Genomic DNA, 20840 nt, shown 5'->3' with positions numbered 1-20840 from the left:
ACAGGAATATGATCAACAAACAAAGAAAAACAAAGAAAAATGGACTAATAGAACAAAAAAAACCCACAAATGATGACAGCACAAAAATATTGAACCAAAAAAAAAATTCAGCACAACAGTTGAAACGAGACAAAAACACGACAAAACGAAAAGACGAAACAAGCACAATAGTTTTCTAAAAACAGAAACAAGCGACGTTTCGAGAACTGCTCCCGTCCTCAGGCAGAGACGCACATGGTACGAAAACACAGGTGTACAGCAATTTTTTGCTTAATTTGTGTTTTTATCTTTTGTTTTTTTTGTAGTTTTCTTCTACAGACATACATGTGCTTTTGCAATGGCGTATGTCCAAAAGCTTATATCAAGTAATTCAACTAATCTTACGATTAAGTCCTGTAAGCTGTTGTTCTAATCATGAGCCTAGATAACCAGGGGGGTGGGGAAGGGGGACACAGTGGAACCCGAGACACCCTCCCCTGGAATTAAAAAGCTGAGACCTCTATGCGCTTGCAGAAGCGTGACACCGTAAAAACCGGGTTTTGATGTTTTCTGGCTTATTGCATGTATGTAGTAGGCAATTTATATGGGCAGTACACGACAGACAAGAACCATATCCAGAGTTTACTTGTGTCGGTTATCTCCACGTCCCCCCCCCCCCCCCCCAAAAAAAAGAGAATCCTACAGGTTTGCACCATTTGTTCTTATGCCTTTTCACATTTGACGCAGATTCTCTCAATTTTGTAAGAAGTGTCATACAAAGTGTTGAAATAACAAACAGCCAACCCATTTAATAATGTTTTTTTTAGAAATTAGTTTATTATTTTTTTTTTAGTTTATCAGTTTATTATTTTATTCCACTTTGGAAAAAGGTGGAGGGAGGGAGAAAGCTGCTTCTCTCTGACTTAATCCTTCCTCTGGATACGCCCTTTGGCTCAGTTAATTATTTCTAAAAAACATCTTTGCATCCTTCGAAAAGAAAGGAAAAAAAAACACAATAAAACACGAGTCAAGGACTTACGCTGTATTATGGCAGCTACGTTCTCAATGGTCGCCAAGTTTAATCTTCCCACTAAAACTATCTCCCTCTTAGAACGAATTATTTCAATGAGGAAAACATTATTCTGTGAACGTTCAGATAACTATATATAGTAGCGGACGGTGAGTCAGCGAAAAGTATTGTTCTTTGAAAGGGTCTTGCAGTGACGAAGATAGATTCCAGTTGTAGTTTTGGACATACGCCATTGCTGATTACACTTCAAGTTTTAAGAAACCTCAGTAACAGAAAAGAAAGACAAATATGCAAACACACAGAAAACAAGTCTCAATATCAGACGATGTTTAAAATTTACAACAGAGACAGCCAAGAAAATTCTGTGGAAGAAATTGGTCAAAAAATTGTTACAGCACAGTTGGACAAAGTGAGTTAACAACGACGAGACAGTAGCAACGAGAACATTAAATAATGACAGAATACGACCTTGGACAACACAACGAAAAACAGAATAACACAACGATGATACTGGACAGGTTAAATGGACAAACAAGCGACAACACAGACACGCACAGGAAACCCGGTGATGTGACAAAACCGATATTCTGTATGGCACAGCACAGAAGAAAAACAGTGGGCTTCCTAAGTCAGCAGTTGCGACGTTTCGGGAACCGAGATCTGTTCCTATCATCAAGCACAATAGTTCATTTGCACTTATCTGGAAACTTTCAATCAAAACTGGGGAAAAATTATCTATTAGCGTTCCTGCGCATTATTAAAACTACGCTTTGGGTGCTATAGGTTACGTGAAGTTAGATTGATTGTCTGTGTACAGCTCGATTGACGGGATATCACGTGGAAAGTAAGCGACATATTTTTTTTTCCTTCCTTCCAACTCTCCCAACAAAAAAAAATATCCAGTCATGGGGACTGTCAACAGAAATGAAAACTTAAAACTTTGTTATTAAATGTGTAAAATGACTATATTTCTACGTCAAATGTACGTAAAAATTGTTTTGGTGTTATATCAGTACGATGTCAGCATGATATCATTTATCCTCATCATTTTTTAGTCACAACTGATGTCAGTGGTATGTCAAAATTACATAAAGATTCTTTACCTAGCTATGACTTACCAGTGATGTCAGACCTAGGTCATGTATTCACGTGGTCAAATTAACTTCACTTACTGCTACTACAGCATGTCTGTGATGCGAACTCACAAGATTTTACCCATCCAAAAAAGAGTCCAACACGCACATGATACAGTCGAGTATAAAACAATGTATTAGTGTATATATGCGTATACATGCACACAGGCCGCTGCGCGTCGCCAGTCTGGCGACAACACGTCACTAGCATGTCGGTGACGCGAACCCGTAAGTTTTGCTCCTACCAAAAATCGCCCAACGCGGCTAAAGAAGTTTTCACTTCAAAAAACGAGAGGTTCCCCTTCCCCTACACCAGGGACTCCGGTACGACACCGCACGCCGTAACTGCTATGGTTTCCCGCAGCCATCTGCACGCAGTTGTCGTCCGTCATGCATTGCGCAAACGACGGCTTGATGGAAAAGGGGAGGGGGAGAAGAAACACACTGTTTTCTTTCTGCTCCGGTGGGCAGTTATTGCAGCGTACGGCGATTATTTACGAGACTGGTCAAAGAGTGTGAGGGGGAGAGAAGGAAGAAAAAAAAAAGAACAATAATTAAGCGATAAATTCCCCCGCGCCCCCGTTTGCAAAAGGGCTTAGAAAGCCGGTGAGTCACTCCTTCGAAAACCCGACGCTGGTAACGTACGACACGACAAGCTGTTGTTTTATTTATCATTATTATTCCATCGTTAACTTGGATTAATTCTTACGGAACACACTTGGCTTCGCGCGTTATTGCAATGGCGAAACACCAGGGCGAGGTTTATTATACTAACAATTTAAAACCTTGAAATTACGAGCAGTGCTGTTTACAGTTTATCCTGAGATCTTCGTAAATTTACGGGTAGTTTCGTATATTTAAAGTGCACTAATTTTACTTACTTTGAACATGCGTGGATTATCTTGGCGTACTAAGTACAAAAAAAATTGGTTATCTGTAAAGTCGGTTTACGGACGATACTTTAACGTGACAAAGTCATAAAAAAACATTGATGGAATGATTGCATACTTTTATGAATAAAATTGAATCATTTTTATTGAATTATCATTATTTTGTATGGATACAAAGAAGGAGTGAAATGAAATCTACAATTTAATTAATAAATTTACTTTTATTTGCACTCATTAATTCAAATATGTTTATTACTTTAACGAACAGATTATTTTAACTATAACTTTTATACCATGTTTGCTATTTAACTTCTTCCAATCTGTGTTATTAGGACGATGATAGGAAAAGTAGGAAACGAATGGGAGTGTTTCAAGTTTAATGTGCCTCGAAAAAGTCAAATCGAAAGTGGTTCCAATCGAGTGGAAGAGAGATATATGCGGCGCAAGCGTACAATGAGCGTAACGGGACACAGCATAACGGGACAATGTGCGTTACGGGACACTTTTTCGTGCGTGCAGCCGGCGTTCATCGATTTATTAGACGTTGTGACGTCAAAAAAACTGTAGCATACTCTTTATTGCGTTTATTTGTGGGTTTAGCCTTGGCATGCCTTATTGCAGATTCGTTACAAGCAACCACCGTAACACTATATATTGATTTTTTTTTTGACCTGCAGGTTCAATGACTAGGGACCGGAAAAATTCGCGGGTTGAATGACCTCTAGGTGAACTCCATAGTTCTACGTACACTCGGTCAATTGTCACCCACTCATTTGCTGCGGTCTTGTGAGACGTCCCATTGTAGCAGTTTGTGATTCGATAAAGCTTTGGTCAGGTGTTTCTCATTGGCCCAGAGTCATCCAGGTGAGTTGTGAAACAATAGCAGAGGCAGCACTGAGGTATAACTATTTGTATTTCAGCCTATCGCGAAATGAATTCGCGAATTTTTCCGGTCTCATATCAATGACAAAGTTCAGTTAAAAAAAAATCTGAAGGGAGTTGTTAAGCTGTTTCGGCGACGAAAGATGATGACAGGAAGAAGTCCTGGCACCAGGTTGCTGTTAATTTATTGGATGCAAGGTCAGTGATCGCATACAAAAATTACAAAAAAAAAAAATACTATTTCTCCCCCCTCTTCCTCCTTCACCCATTGGGACAGTAATGTATGTGTGGCCGGCATAAACTACTATTTTTTTTTAACTTCTGATATTGATTTTTGTATTTAAGAAAGCAAACTGCAACCCTACGAGTCCCTCGCTCCAGAAGACCCGCTATTGCAAAAAAAAAAAAATATTGTTTCTCCATCGTGAAAAGGACAGGAACAATAGTCCCCCCCCCCCCCACTCACGCTTATCGACCGAGCCATCTACGACTCTTTTGATTCCCACACCTTTTTTATTTTATTTTCGGATCGGACGCGCCGCTGAGCCTTCTGACGGTCGACTTGGAGACTTCGTGACGAGGGAAAGCGACCGGCGCGGCGCCCGGCGGAGAGATAGCGCGACTGAGGGAGTGGGGCGCCGATGAAGGTGCCAGAGGTGATTGACGATCCCTGGGGCGGCGGGCGAGATCGTGACGGATCGTGTTCTGGTGGAGCCCCACCCCGCCCCCGCTCGGAAAAATGACCCCTCTGCACCCCCTCTCCACCACAGGAGACCTACCCATAAGAAGGAACACCTGTATTTCGCGAATACATTTCGTGTCAAGGTGTTTCACAAAATACTGAAGCTTTTCTCCTGTGGTTATTGGCTGAGGTCGGTGAGAGGTGTCGTCCCGCTCTTGACGGGGGCCAATGAGAATGTGGTCACCGTACTGCTGCACCCTCACAATTTGCCATTACTCTTAGAAAAAGCTACAGTGTTTTATGAAATACCATGACATTAAATGAAATCTCGAAATACAGGTTTCTCTACCCATAAGTAGACACCGGAAAAATTCGCGATATCAATGACCTGTAGGATATACTCCATGATCCTCTACGCACGCGGGAAAATTACGTCTGCTCATTGGCTACTGACTCGTGTCACCTGTTAATTGGGACGCTCGTGATTCGATACTTCTTTTGTTGAAAGTTTATCATTGGCCGAGTGTCATTCAGAAAAACTGTGGGTCCAATCACCGATGCAGTAAAAAGGTAAACGTTTTTGGATTCTAGTCTACCACGAAATGAAACCGCGAATTTTTCAGGTCTCTACCCATAAGAATAACTGAAACTAATTCAAGAATTAAATTTTCCACAGTGTTTTCTGCTTCATGCCTAGAGCCCAGAAAAATTTCAGGCGTCAAAGCCCTATGCTTACTCTATCTTCATTTGCTTTAATATTGGCTTATTTCTAGAGACCGGAAAAATTCACGGATTCATTTCGTGATAGTCTAGAATAAAAAAAAGTTAGCCTTTTTACCGCATCTGTGATGAGCCACAGTTTATCTGAATGATACTCGGCCAATGCTAAACCTTTAACAAAACAAGTATCGAATCACTAGCGTCCCAGTTAACAGGTGTCACGAGTCAGTAGCCAATAAGCATATGTAATTTTCCCGAGTGCGTAGAGGATCATGGATTATATCCTACAGGTCACTGAAATCACGAAATTTTCCGGTCTCTACTTATTTTTTAGCGAGAAAACTTTTTCGCTCTATTTCATCGGTACTACCTGATTCGCTTACTTCCCTCCTAAACGGAAATTATTGGCTCACGGTCGTGGAGGGGCGTGTCAAAAAAAATGATTTCCATTCATTAACACGGTGCAAGAGTATTAGGGTTTTCATACTAGCTTGCAACCAAATACCTACATTTCCGAAATTTACGTACTACTCACCATAACTAGTGAACGGGAAAATTCGCGTTTTCAATTACCTATAGGATGGACTCTATGGTCCCCTATGCACAAGGGCAAATTACTTTTGCTCATTGGCTACTGACTCGTGTCACCTGGTAACTGAGATGCTCGTGATTCGATACTTCTTTTGTTGGGAAGTTTTTAATTGGCCCAGTGTCCTTCAGATCGAATGAGGACCAATCACTGAAGTAGCAAAAAGGCGAATGTGTTTGGATTCTAGCGTATTGCGAAATGAATCCACAATTTTTTTTCCGGTCTCTATATATGACACTTGTTTTTACTGATGTTGGGTGCTTGAAGATATATATATATTTTCTGGTGATGAAATAACGAGTCCTTGAGATAAACTGTGACCCAGTACTGAAAGCAGCGAAGATTTAAAACGCACTCGAAGTCCAGCCAATCACAAAATGGTGCCGGCGATAAATAACTAGAGACCGGAAAAATTCGTGCTTTCAAAGACCTGTAGGATATACTCCATGATCCTCTATGCACGCGGGGAAATTACATTTGCTCATTGGTAGGGACACCTGTATTTCGCGATTTCATTTCATGTCAAGGTATTTCACAAAACACTAGCTTTTTCTAAGAGTCATGGCAAATTGTGAGGGTGCAGCAGTACGGTAACCACATTCTCATCGGGCCCCGTCAAGAGCGGGACGACATCTCTCACCGACCTCAGCCAATAACCACAGGAGAAAAGCTACAGTATCTTGTGAAGTACCTTGACACGAAATGTATTCGCGAAATACAGGTGTCCCTACTCATTGGCTACTGACTCGTGACACCTGTTTAACTGGGACGCTAGTAATTCGATACTTCTTTTTTGAAAGGTTTTTCACTGGCCGAGTGTCATTCAGATAAACTGTGGCCCAATCACTGATGCGGTAAAAAGGCAAACGTTTTTGGATTCTAGCCTATCACGAAATGAATCCGCGAATTTTTCCGGTCTCTATAAATAACTCTTGATTCCCTCCTTCAAGCGAAGCTGTCTTCCCGGGAGCTCGAGATGACATTCTCACGGTTCGGCTTCCTTCTGGCCTTGGGGAACTAAGCGAGAAGAGGAGTTGTAGCGGGGTAGGGAGGCGGAGTAATTAGCCCAGCCTTTCACTGACCTATCGCCCGGGGGGGCCCGAGTCGCCCCTAACAACACGGGCATTGTAATGAGTGGTCGCGCCCAGCCTTCTGGGTGGAAATGACAGGGGGGGAGTGCTCTACGGGGCTGTGGTTTGCCCCGTCGGAGACATTAGAAAATAAAAAATAATTACCCGTCGCCGTCCACCGTTGGAAGCCTGCAGTTGTCCACAAGGGGGATGAAAAGCCGCGCCCACAACCCGAAGATTCCCGACGTTTAACGAAGTGAAATGTCAGTTACGGTTCGCGGTTCGGTGAATGTAACAAACAATCGTGGAGCTGGGAATTGTCAGGAGACGGAATGCTGTTGACGTAGGTATAGTTGAAGCCACTTTTTTTTTTTACCTCGCAATTGCCATATTGTTCCTTGAAAAAAAAATTGCGGAAATGGTGCTCGATAAGTATGAATTAGAATCAACGTTGAAAGCAGCCGCTTTCATAAAAAAAACTCATTTAAAACTTTTTCTGCACTTCAGTCACTACACAGCCATCGTCTAATCACTAATCAACGTGGCGAAATGATTACCCCAAGAAAAAAAAACACGGTTTAACGCAATTACCATGTAATCATACAAACGTAACCACAGTTTTTTTTTGTTGAGTAAAAGTCCTTTATTTTTTCCGAGATGGTAGGTTAGGCTAGGTTATCGTAGTTAAAATTTAAGGTTAGTTAGGTTAGTGTTACTTAAAATACACTGTGACCGTATACTGGCCTACATAAATGTTTCTTCACGAGAGATCGGCAAACTTCGGAGAAGTTCGGAACTGTAAGGGTGTGGCTCTCATCCCTTTGAACTGTAAGCTATCATCAGGGAAGCCCGTCCTCCGTAATGCAGTTGGGAGCTTTCGGTAAGTCAGGTTCTGGGTTCGAGTCTTGAGTAACACGTGAGGGTGAGTTTGAATTATTTGTGTCGTCTAAAATTGACCTGAAAATTTGTCGACGTCGATGAATAAGTCAAAATGTCAATAACAAGTAATTAAAGAGGGATGGTTGGCTCGTTAAAATAAATTATAAAAAACAAATTATCGCAGTGTTGAGACACTAGACTCGCATTCCTGGGGATTGGAATAACGATCTGGCCAACCTGCAAAAAAAAATCGAGTCTTTTTGTTCTCGCCAGAGATGTGTAACATTTAAACTCGATAACGAGAAAATTATTGTGTTCTCATGTTGCAAATACAATCATAATACGAAACTCGGACACGAAATTTAACGTATAACTCTGTAAAGTAATGCAAAGCGTGATAAGTATATGGGTTTTCGGCTATATTTCTGGACGCGAATCAGACGTAGTTTCCGCACCCGCCGCTAGAATTCGCTGCCGAAGCAAGTACTACGTCGACTATCGAATCATTCCATCTGTGAACTGAAATTTTAAACTGCCTATATAATGAAACGGCTCTAGTAAAACGATAAAGACTCGAAAAAAATACTAAAAACTCGGCTTTGGACAAGATCTTCGTCAAGGAATTTTTATCAAAATACTGGCCATCTTGTTGAAATTCTTTAAACAGTTAATACTATAAAGTTTTTAACTTTGGTTCGCGCAATCCGCCACAGATGGCAGCACCGTGGTTACACATTTCCGTTCCATGCGACTTCCGTCGCATTCATGAAACTACTCCCACACCAAATGCCGTGTACCGAGAGCTAAGATGTTACACATCAAAACGTTTTATGGCCCCCTCCACCACAACATATTTTTGTCAATATATTGTTTTGAAAACAAAAAAAAAAAAATATTGTATTGTCCACTGTGTTCCTTATTAATGACAGCACGATTTTTCTGTTAGAAACAAAAGGTCTTGTTGAGGTAACAAAAATTATTTCGCGGACTCACAAAACTATTTGGTGATGTCTAATACTTACAAAAAATATTTATCGGTGAACTTTGACGATGACTGTGTGCAAATCTGAGAAGCATTGTGACGTCTGACTCCCGAGTGTTAAGTAGGAGGTGAGAATGTCATCGCTCTTTTTCACCGAGGTCGGAGACACCAAAGTCAGAGAACTGTAAGTTTTTTTTTTGACAGCTATACGTAGCACGTTTTCAAGTTATAGTGATGCCACTGAATCGTTTTTGCTGAGCTTGCTCCTGAACGTAAAGCGCTAAAATGGAGTTTACAAGAAAGCTCTAATTTAACTTTAGCTTAAGTATTCATATATTCTGTACTAATAAAATACAGCGTTTGTCTGTCTGTAGTTCGATTATCGCGGAAACGACAAGGTTTAGAGTCGTGAAATTTGGTACATGGATTTTCCAGATAGGGTAGGTTTGCACATAATATTTTTTTTTCCTTCACAAATCTATTAATTTTTTATTTTGTATTTTTTTAAATAATTTCCTGGAAACGTCTATTGCACTGGTTATGCTTTATTAAATTGTGTATCTTATTTCAGTCCTTCTTTGCCATCATACTGATTAAATAAATACGAATTTAAAGGCCTTATAAAAATGTTAGAATCCAAGATACCGTCCTTCATTTATGTTTCTTTCTGTTATCTTAGCTCTAACATTTTTTTTAATAAGTTGATTTTAAAAATTGTATTTAATTCCCCCCCCCCCCCAAGTCGGGGCAGTGGCACGGTACATCATAGCGGGGGTTGTCTGTAAAGTCGGTTTACGGACGATAATTTTACGTGATAACGTCATAAGAAAACATTGATGAAAAATTGCATACTTTTTTAATTTTCAAATATTATTCACAGTTTTTGCAAATTTAATTTAAATAATTTGTTTAAATATAATCACGAACAATTAGTTTTAAAAAAATCCGCCTTAACCTGTTTGATATTATAGAAGATTTTCTCACACGGTTGTTGGCCGGTTCTTTCACGCTCGGCTCAGGCGGAACGTGACAATTTTTCGTGCGTGCAGCCGGCGTTCCATCGATTTATAAGACGTTATCACGTCAAAAAAATTCAGGCGATGTTTACGAAGCTTTGAACCAGCTCTTCGAAAATCTGTGCCACCCGCTACTGGAGTTCTGCCGACAAAGAATAACGAAAGAACGCCCCAATGCAGAAGACGGAAATATCCGACTGCCGTGAACGCTCGCGACGTGTTTTTATTATACTCCGCCTCGCCTTATAAGAGCGGAGCTCATTCCAGCACAGCCTCTCTTGTTCTTGCAATCGCGCGGCTCACTCTTGAAGACATTCCGTCTCCTTGCGCGGGGTCCAGCCTTGGGCGTGTCGCAAGAGAGCGCGCGCGGTTGTAACGCACTTAACTGAGCCAGAAACCGTCTCTATTTTTAAGTCTAATGACTCCATCATTAGAGTATCTTTTTGTTACGTCCTCTACCTCATATGGCAATGCCATTACGAGTCCCATGAACTAACGCGGACGTGTAATCTCATTTATTACGTCGAATTAGTGACCATGTACGACTTTTACATTTTTTTGTTGTTGGTAGTTCGAGCTATTTGTATTTTCCCTGCGTGGCTTTATTCGTTGACAATGTATTCGCCGAGTGCGTTGCAGTCAATTTTGATTGTGCTGCCTAGTGAATTTAATTGTTATAAATCAATCAATACCCTTATTTTTATGTGCCACTACACAGTGTTCAATAAATATATATCAATGGTTTTATTTTAAATTTAACAACTGTGTGAATTGACACACATTTATATTGGCAGAGACAAAATTGAAGTGCGTAATTTCTCTTGCCGACTAATTATTTGTTTAATAAACCACGTGAAAATGTAATGTTAACAAATAACTTGTGTTTTTTTCCTTTCAAAAAATAAAATAAAAAAGTATATATTTCACAAAAAAAATTATGAAAATTATATTTTGAACTAGCGACCCATCCCGGTTTCACATAGATGCGATTTACTAATGTGGCGTCATTTACATTATTTAATAAGTAAGTACTTACAAGTATCAAGTTCACGTGAGCGTCTGGGGTTTTCAAAAATTATATGCTTAGGTACTCATAACTAGAGACCGGAAAAATTCGCGATTTCAATGACCTGTAGGATATACTCCATGATCCTCTATGCACGCGGGAAAATTAAACCTGCTCATTGGCTACTGACTCGTGACACCTGTTAACTAGAACGCTAGTGATTCGATACTTCTTTTGTTAAAGGTTTTTCATTGGCCGAGTATCATTCAGATAAACTGTGGACCAATCACTGATGCAGTAAAAAGGCAAACTTTTTGGATTCTAGACTATCACGAAATGAATCCGCGAATATTTCCGGTCTCTACTCATAACTAGAGAAATCATCTGCAAACACGAGACAAAACCAACAGATTTTGGTTCGTAAGTCACACGCTTTATTTACTGTCATGGATAAAGACAGTTTTACTGGGGATTGAAGTCGTTTAAATCGTACCGGTAGATCCGTTACTATTTATGGAATCCGAGGGATCGAAACGACTTTTCCAGTTTCAGATCCGATAAGAATCGTGCATCCTATTAAATGGCTTTATGAAAATAATGAATACACAAAACTGAACCTAAAACCTGTTTATTTAATTTACACATAAATAAAAAAAGCACGTAGGATGCGCAGACAGCACCTAAATTCTACGACCTGATTACAAAACATTGAGATTTCTCTACTATCTTTAAATTTGATATGGATGAAGGTTTTATACACGAACATTCCGGAAGAAATTCTCTAGAGAAGTAAGAAAACAAACAGACGGACGCGGTTAGTGACTTTGTTTAATTAGGTACACACACACACACACACATATATAAATTTGGATGTTGGTAAACTTCGACACCGTTTCACCGATCGCCATGAAAGTTGGCACTTCGAAGTGTTTTTTTTTTTTTTTTTCATGGAGACGTTTCGGGAACTAGCATCTGTTCCCGTCATCAGGCACAAACAAACAGTCACTGATAGATAGAGACCGGAAAAATTCGCCGATTCATTTCGTGATTGTCCAGAATCCAAAAAACGTTTGCCTTTCAACCGCATCAGTGATTGGGCCACAGTTTATCTGAATCATACTCTGCCAATGAAAAACCTTCAACAAAATATGTATCGAATCACTAGCGTCCCAGTTAACAGGTGTCACGAGTCAGTAGCAAAATGAGCAAATGTAATTTCCCCGCGTGCATAGAGGATCATGGAGTATATCCTACAGGTCGTCGAAATCGCGAATTTTTCCGGTCTCTACAGATAGATATCGGACACTGAAAAACAGCGGGTTTATATACGCAAATGTTGTGTTATAGGAAACCTTCTTTTATCGTTATGTTGTCCATAATATCAGTTTTATCTTCATCCTCGCTGTGTTCGTATAATGGCTGCGTTACCCAGGTTTCGTCGTTGTTAGTCCACTGTGTGCGTCTGAGCTGCTATTATTATTTTTCCATGACTAAATTCCTTCCACGGAATTATTGTGCTTGTCTGATATTTTAAGTTTCGAAAGTGTTCGTCCGTGCTGTCGTCGTTGTGTTGTTCATAATACCTGTTTAGGTTGTTCATCGTTTGGTTTATCTTGTTCGACACCAGCTGATTTAGGCTTGTTATCTGTGGGTTTACGTTTTCATTTTTTATTTTTCTGTTTTCCCGTGACAAAAAAGTGCCAAAACTGCAATGGAGGAGGTCCGTGAAATTGTTTTAAACCAAAAATGGCGTGTTCCTGTGTCTTCCCTCCATTCCTTAATTCGGAGCACGCCCTCTGCGGCCTTGAACAGTTGCAAGGGGTGCGAGGAGGACTGCTCTGTCAGGCCCCGACCGAGGGGTAAATATACGCGCGACGGGTCCCGGATCCCCCCCCCCCCCCACATCCTCACGAACACGGGAGTGGATCTAGCAACTACTCCCTCGGCAGACCCGCGAATATTTCACCCCCCCCCCCCCTTTCCGCGACGTGTCGACGTCGTAAAACACCCTTTCCCTCTCCCTCCGGCAGCCTCCGATATCCCCTGGTGGGCTGTCTTCTTGGGCTTCCCTTCCCCCCCACCATCCACCCCCGCCACACCCCCTGGGGGGGTTGTCTGCGTCCCAGGCGGGCGAGCATTGCCGAGGCATCGTCGCCTCTGTTTGATTTACCGGCTGAGGTCTGAGACTCTGAGGCGGCGGCGAGCTCCGGGCTTGTCGCTTCCCCCCTCCCTCCGGCCGTCCTGCGCCCCTCCCACCACCCCCCCACCACAAACACACGCGCCGCCAAGATGGCCGAACCCTGCAGCCGCCATCACGGCCGCTCTTGAAGCCGAGAGGAATCCCGGGTCGGTGGACGGATCTTATTTTTTTTTTCTTCTTTGACTTTTTTCTATTGGCCTGAAATTTTTCAGTGCCCGCCATTTTAATTTAACTTCCCCTCACAGCCCTCCCGCCTATTGCCAGAGTGGGGAGAGAGAGAGAAAAAAAAACGGTCGAAGAGCTGACGAGTCGAAGAAATGTCACAGACCGCATCTTGACCGAGCCGACCTGTGAAGTCTTGTAAATAGTACCTACCTTAGGTTAGAGAACGAATACTTTAACAACCAATTCGCCTGGAAACAACTCAAAGACCCTGTCACACGCCGTCAAACTTTAGCTGCCAACATGCTTGGTCAAATATAGTTGGGAGGGTCATGGCAGAATCGAAATATACACCAGCGTAGCCACGCTTGTTTCAAAATTGGGAAGACTTGAGTTCCCGATAAAACAGTTGGATGCAATCAGCCAAACACAATCGTGCCACACGTTATTGCAAACATTCTTATGCCACACGTAATTGCAAACATTCTTATGCCACACGTAATTACATTAAGTTCCATTTGCAATAAAGGAGGACTGCTTCTGCTTAACAGTCAATCTATGCTAAAGGTCTCCAGGAATACAACAATTTGCCAGTTTACATTAGAGAATGTCCACATTTAAAAATGTTCAGGAAACACTTACGAAACTATTATTGTTATGCAAAAGACAGCAATGACTTGAATACCAACTTATAAGTCGGATGGTGTATATATGTATACCAAGGTGATTTTGTATGTATACGATGTTATAATGTTGTCAGTATTGGATGTATGAAACCTATGTTTTATTTTTATGTGATTATTAAAGACCTGAAAAACTCGCGGGTTCATTTCGTGTTATGCTAAAATTCAAATAATTATACCTTAGTGCTACTTCTGCAATTGGTTTACTGTTGATCTGGAGGACTGAGGGCCAATTAGAGACCCTCACTCATAGAAGTGTCGAATCACAGACCACCCAGTCGAGACGACTCACATGTCAGCAGCCAATGAACAGTTGGCATTTTCCCGAGTGTCTAGAGGATATTGGAGTCCATCCTGAAGGTCATTGAACCCGCGAATTTTTTCGGTCTCTAGTGATTATGTTAGCCTCTGTGCTATTAACAACAACAATAAATAAAAAAAAACATCAATTTCCGTCACAACAAATCTTAAAAATGGCGAAGAACTCGTGGAAGATCAAAGAGGAATTAAAGGTGAAGTATCTAAAATAATGTAAACATGAATGTTGTGTGCGAATTAAATTGTAATATATGTAAAAAGCAAACTATATCTATAAATTTTACGCGAGTTAAAATAATGGATGATTTAAAAGTTAAATAACGATAAATCATAAAAAGTTCAAAAATTCCATCCAGCACTGTGATGCATTGCTCAATTTCAAAATGAGATTAAAATAGAAAAATTTGAGACAGACCAGTCCAAAACTAATCTTTGATAGTGTGACACGATTTAAAACACATGCAATGTTATCTGTCGAAAAAAATATTAGATGGAGAAAATTGGAAGCCATTTTTTCCGTACAATACTAGACTCTCCAACTATATTGTGAAATAAAGTTGGAGACAAAAAATTTACAGTGTGACAGGGTCTTAAGCATTTCTACGACATGTGTGTCATTGGACTGTCGTGCTAGGAGATCTCCAGTCAGTGGAGAGAACTAGTCAGGAAAAAAATACCACGGCACAGCCAAACGCAGTTGTTTGACAACGACGAGACAATTGTAACAGGAACAGAAAAAACAAAAACCTCCGACAAACAGACGTATCCAAAGATGATACAGAACAAGATAATCTGGAGAACACAACGCCGACTGCACTGAAGATCACAACATTCTTCCAAAGACACAACAGTTGTGTCGTTTCAGGAACTGACATCTGCTCCCGTCCTCAGGGACAAACATTGTTTTTTTTGCTTGTTTTCTTGTGTGTTTGTGTATTCATCTTTCTTGTACCTACATTCTTCTGGCATCCCCATGGCATACAGTGAACACCAGTAATTTATTTATTTATTTATTTATTTACTAACTTCTTTATTGGTGGAGAAGTTAAGGCGACACGCATTGTCTTACTCTCAACCCCATTTTCTGCTAATACATCACACATTCAAAAATTTTACGAAAACCTAAGCATAACATAACATAGTTATAAAGATAGAGAGCCGAATTAAGCTTAAAAGCAATTATCAAAAATTTAACCTAAAATGCTAATTTACAGGTACGTAAAAAGCTTAAGCATACACACTAAAATCATAAGCATACACACGTACTGGAAAGTAATTAATACGGCTTTGCCAAAACAAGACAATTATTTGTAGTATTGCTTAAAACCAGTCACTTACACATTCACACACAGATCCAAGCAGCAGATAAGTCGCATAAGTCGCAAAGTGATCATAGTAAGCAGGTGTTCCAAAAGATGGCATATGTCCATTAAAAAAAAAACAAGAATACGCTTTATTTCAGTAGACGCGATGGAAGTGAAACTTCTTTGGCAAATCTAACCTCAACTCATAAGTAGAGACCTGAAAAAATTCGCAGGTTCATTTCGTGTTTTGCTAAAATTCAAATAATTATACCTTAGTGCTGCTTCTGCAATTGGTTTACTGTTAATATGGAGGACTGAGGGGCCAATTAGAGACCCTCACTCAAAGAAGTGTCGAATCACAGACCACCCAGTCGAGACGACTCACAAGTCAGCAGCCAATGAACAGTTGGCATTTGCCCGAGTGTGTAGAGGATATTGGAGTCTATCCTGGATCCTGGAGGTCATTGAACCAGCGAATATTTTCCGGTCTCTACTCATAAGTACACAATAAGGGGTAAAACGGCAGAGAGAGAGAGAGAGAGAGAGAGAGAGAGAGAGAGTGAGAGAGAGAGAGTGAGAGAGAGAGAGAGACGAAGAGAGAAAGAAGAAAAAATTTTCTTAATAAACATGTATTTAATCTATTACTCACTTCAAAATAACTGCTAAGGATTCCAATAATTATTGATCAATCAACAACGATTAACTAACGATAAACATCACTCACTGTTTTGAAACGCTCACGTCATGAAGGAAAACAAAACTCCACGTACGGGATTCGTTTAAACTTTTTTTTTTTTAAACTAGCTAGGCGTATTCTTAATTGGACTTACATTCACACGCTCGTCGACTCATAATAATTATATTACGGAGTGTGATTTAGTTGATCAAAAACGGCATTGAGACTTTTACTCCCGTCGCGCCAAAAAAAAAAAAAAAAAAAAAAAAAAAGTTTCGCTCCGAAATGTTTGAAATGAAATGGCCTGGCGTCGCAAAGGCTGGGGTGTTTCTTCGCTCGAGGAAAGGCTAGCCGCAGTTGGGGGGGCAAACCCCGGGGTCCGACCGAACGAAGCTTGAAAAGGGTCAACGAAGAATTATTGCGATGAATGACGGATTCTATTGGATGGTGGCGGAGGAGGGGGTTTTCGGGGATAAGGAGGAAAGGAAAAAAGGGGAAAAAAAAAAAATTCTCGCTGGTTTCCCGGCAGCCCGCATCGGGTATCACAGACGGACCCGACAAGACGGTTTGGTTTGAAACCGGGCGGGTGGAAGGAAAACTCTAATTAAACTCTGTTCTGTCCCTCCCGCCTCATTCCCCTCCCCCCTCCCTTTACACAAACTCCCAACAAACACAGACTTTTTTTCCCCCCTTAATACAACCACGTGCATACACAGAAAAAATAAATTTCTATACGTTCACAAAAATATTCCTTTGTAAACATATTGCCAAATAAATAGTTTGTAATACTACAGTACTTTGTACAACACGTGGCTATGGTTATTTTTTTTTTGCAAGTATGAAATACGCCTTTTAAGATAACACTGAGTATTTCTTACGAAAATTAACGCATTTTTTTTAAATCCATGAAAAAATATTAAAAGAATATTCATTAATTGGACTTTATTTGGTTTTATTGTGTTGTTTAGTGTGCGTATTAATATTGAAAGTCTATTCAGGGAACGGTTTACAAATACCTTTATTGGAGGTACTGGGACGAAATAAAGCATAAATGCGCGGGTAAGACTTCGAACCCAGTATTACTGCGAATACTATTATGTATTTGACATGAATGTTTTGATGTAAATGTACACAATCGTGATGACAGCGCTGTTGCCAGCTCGCCCTGCGGCGGTGTTGCCAGGTCGAGCGACAAGTCCGAGCTCCCCCCTGGAGGTTTTTTTTCTCCTAACCTAACTAATAACTAAGTGTATTTGGGAGGGGTCTGGGTAGGGAAGACTCTAGGTGCGTCTCAGGCCGAAGCCTATACGCTCTAAGCATGCAGGTTATGAACCATGCAGGAGAGGAAGCATGCATCGTGTGCTAGGAGGGGATTGGTCAGCCATGGCAACGTTTTAGCCATGACTAACTCCCCACACTGACTATTCTAGGTTAAAAACAAGATAAGTTGGGCCCAGGTGAAACCTCCATAGACACAACGAAAACCCTGGGCACTTACATGCGGGATGCAAAATTTCATGCATTAATTACACGCGGGTTGGCTACGGGAATAGAAGGATGGCTCAGGAAGAAGAGTCGGAAGAGTAGAAAATATCTACTAAGCAAGGGCGGGCACTTGGAATTTTTGTTCGCATTGGGGGAGTTTTGGGCATAACTGGTTGTTAGGGGGTGACTATCGTCGTTTCCCCCCAGGCTGCCAGGCAGCCTAGCCCAGGCGGTGATCGCGCGAACAGCCGTCTAGGCTGGTCGCCGCGGCGGCAGACATCTTCAAAAGACGCCGCTTCTCTTTCGGCAAAGGAAGGCCGCTCCTTCCTCCCATCCCTCCAACAACTCCCCCCCCCCCCCCCACACACACATCCCGATAGTACCGACCGGATCGGCCCACCCGCCCTTTTTCATTGCGTTCCTTTTCTCGCCTTCTCATCCTCGCGACGTCGTCCATTTCCGCAGGTGGTTGACCCTTCAGAGCCGCCGTCGTCTCATTCTTCTGTGACTTCCCCGATGGACTGAGGGGAAGCCCAAGTCCTAAGATGTACATCAAGCTCTGTCCCTGCCCGAACACGCCCGAATATTCACCTTCGGCCAACCTCGGGTTTATTTATATCTTTATCTTTATATATATATTTCTTGTGTGCGTGTGTATGTCACTGAACTCCTCCTAGACGGCTGGACCGATTTTGATGAAATTTTTTGTGTGAGTTCACGGGGATTCGAGGATGGTTTAGATTCACAATTGGATATTTTATCTCGATTCTGAGTTAAGAAAAAAACTAAAAAAACACGCTTTAAAAGCAAAAAAACTAAGCATTGTTGATAATTAGCCTCCATGGCAACGGGCTTTACTAACCTAATTAACCGTCCACAGTGGTGTTTTAAAGTGTTTTAATGTAGCTAACCTAACCAACCACTTTTAATAATTGAATTTATTTTTCCTGCGCAAAAATAAAACAAATCCCGAGGTTGGCCGAAGGTGAAGATTCGGGCGTGTTCGGACAGGGACAGAACTTGATGTACATCTTAGGCTTCTCACGGCCTGAGGTTCGCTGACACAGTCACGCCCACTCCCCCCTCTCTCGCAGAATCACGTGCGCTCGGGGCATATTCTACTGCTGTGGTAAAAGTGAAAGATAGGTTACGATAAGTTAGGTTAGGTGCAACAAAAACCGTTGTTGAAGCATTCAATTTTTTCGCGTAATTATTTTTCCCAGGCGAGGGAAGTGTAAATAAATGAAAGGTTTGGTTGGTTTTCTCAGCAACATTTAAAATGGTCTCAAGATTTTAAGGTAAAAAAAAAAAAAAAATTACAGAATTCTCGGAAACTATGTTTTCTTTTACATACCGACCACTAAGATCGATGAACGAGCGACGAACTTCAAGCATGTTCGATCTCTTCAAAATGTAACAGCAAGAGGAATAGGTTGTTATTATAATTTTTTTTTCAACACAAATATTTTTGGGAAAATGTTTAGTTGATATTATTATTTTTTTCTGCATTTCATTTGTATCACATTAACTTACAGCAATTTACTTTGAGATTATACCTTTGTTTGGTAGTTCCGATGGGTACGTATGTGCATGTATTTCTTGAAATTATTTTATAAACAGAATTAAAATAATTTTTTATTCATTTTGTAAATAACAGTCAAGTATAACATCAAATTTTAATTTGCAAGAAATTATTTTTAATAAAATGTCATATCAAATATAACCTTAGAAATATATTTTTTTCTAAATGGCGAATTTTGTTTAACTCGAGATACGTTTAACTCGAGATACTTGCATTCGTCACTTCCAGTTCAGACAGCCCTTGCGATGTCACTTCCGGTACGTATAAGCATATACTTCAGACTAATTCTGACACGACGTAAGTCTCTCTCTCTCTCTCTCTCTCTCTCTCCCCTCTCTCCCATCAGACATAGTCTAAGGGGGGAAACAGGTCCGCCAGGGGATAGCCCAATTAATTAACTAAAGTTTTATTTATTGGCTAATAGTTATACCCTTTATTTACTCTATAACATTCTGAATGACTGCCTGCAAACTAATCACACTTTAATGAATCCGCTATTTACTTCCCCCACTGGATCTCGGCTCGACAGTTTCTGTCTTTCTTTTACTGTTATGCATTGCAATGAAGCCTCTCTCCAAATAATAAAGTAAATTTTGAAGATCCTTGGCGATAGGAAAAAAAAACAACAACATACAAACCTAAAACTTCGTGGTGTTTCTGCTTTTGGCTCACAGTTTATGTGGAAGACTCTTGCCCAATGAGTATAGAGACCGGAAAAATTCGCGATATCAATGACCTATTGGATGGACTCCATGATCCTCTATGCACGCGAGAAAATTACATTTGCTCATTGGCTACTGACTCGTGAAACCTGTTAACTGGGACGCTAGTGATTCGATACTTCTTTTGTTGAAAGTTTTTCATTGGCCGAGTATCATTCAGACAAACTGTGGACCAATCACTGATGCAGTAAAAAGGCAAACGTTTTTGGATTCTAGACTATCACGAAATGAATCCGCGAATTTTTCCCGTCTCTACCAATGAGAAATCCTCAACCAAAAAAAAAAAAAAAAAAAATCAAACCACAGACTTCTCAGATGAGACGTCTCACAAGTCAGCTGCCACTGAGCAAGTGAGATATTATTGATAGAGACCGGAAAAATTCGCGAATTCATTTCGCGATAGGCTAAAATACAAATAGTTTTATACCCCAGTGCTGCCTCTGCTATTGGCTTTCAACTCAGCTGGATCACCCTGAGCCAACGAGAAACACCCGACCAAAGCTTTATCGAGTCACAGGCTGCTACGTCAGGACGTCTCACAAGACAGCAGCCAATGAGTGGGTAACATTTGACCGAGTGTACGTAGAACTATGGAGTTCATCCTACAGATCATAGAACCCGCGAATTTTTCCGGTCCATAATTATTGAGTATTCAATGGACTGTGAGAAAGAAGTTAACTTAAAAAACAAATAACTTGTTCCTTTTCTTATGCAAAAGTAAACTCGCAAACTATTGGACTCATTTTAAAATTCCTTCATCGCTTTAAAGTTATATTATTCCAAATTAAATAAGATATATATGTTAATAAAACCACAGAAAATTATAAATATACTGCATTGTTGATTACAA

This window comes from Bacillus rossius, chromosome 14 (assembly GCF_032445375.1).
Source record: "Bacillus rossius redtenbacheri isolate Brsri chromosome 14, Brsri_v3, whole genome shotgun sequence".
Lineage (NCBI taxonomy): Eukaryota > Metazoa > Arthropoda > Insecta > Phasmatodea > Bacillidae > Bacillus > Bacillus rossius.
The sequence above is the reverse complement of the archived record's forward strand: the minus strand, read 5'-3'. Positions refer to the sequence as shown.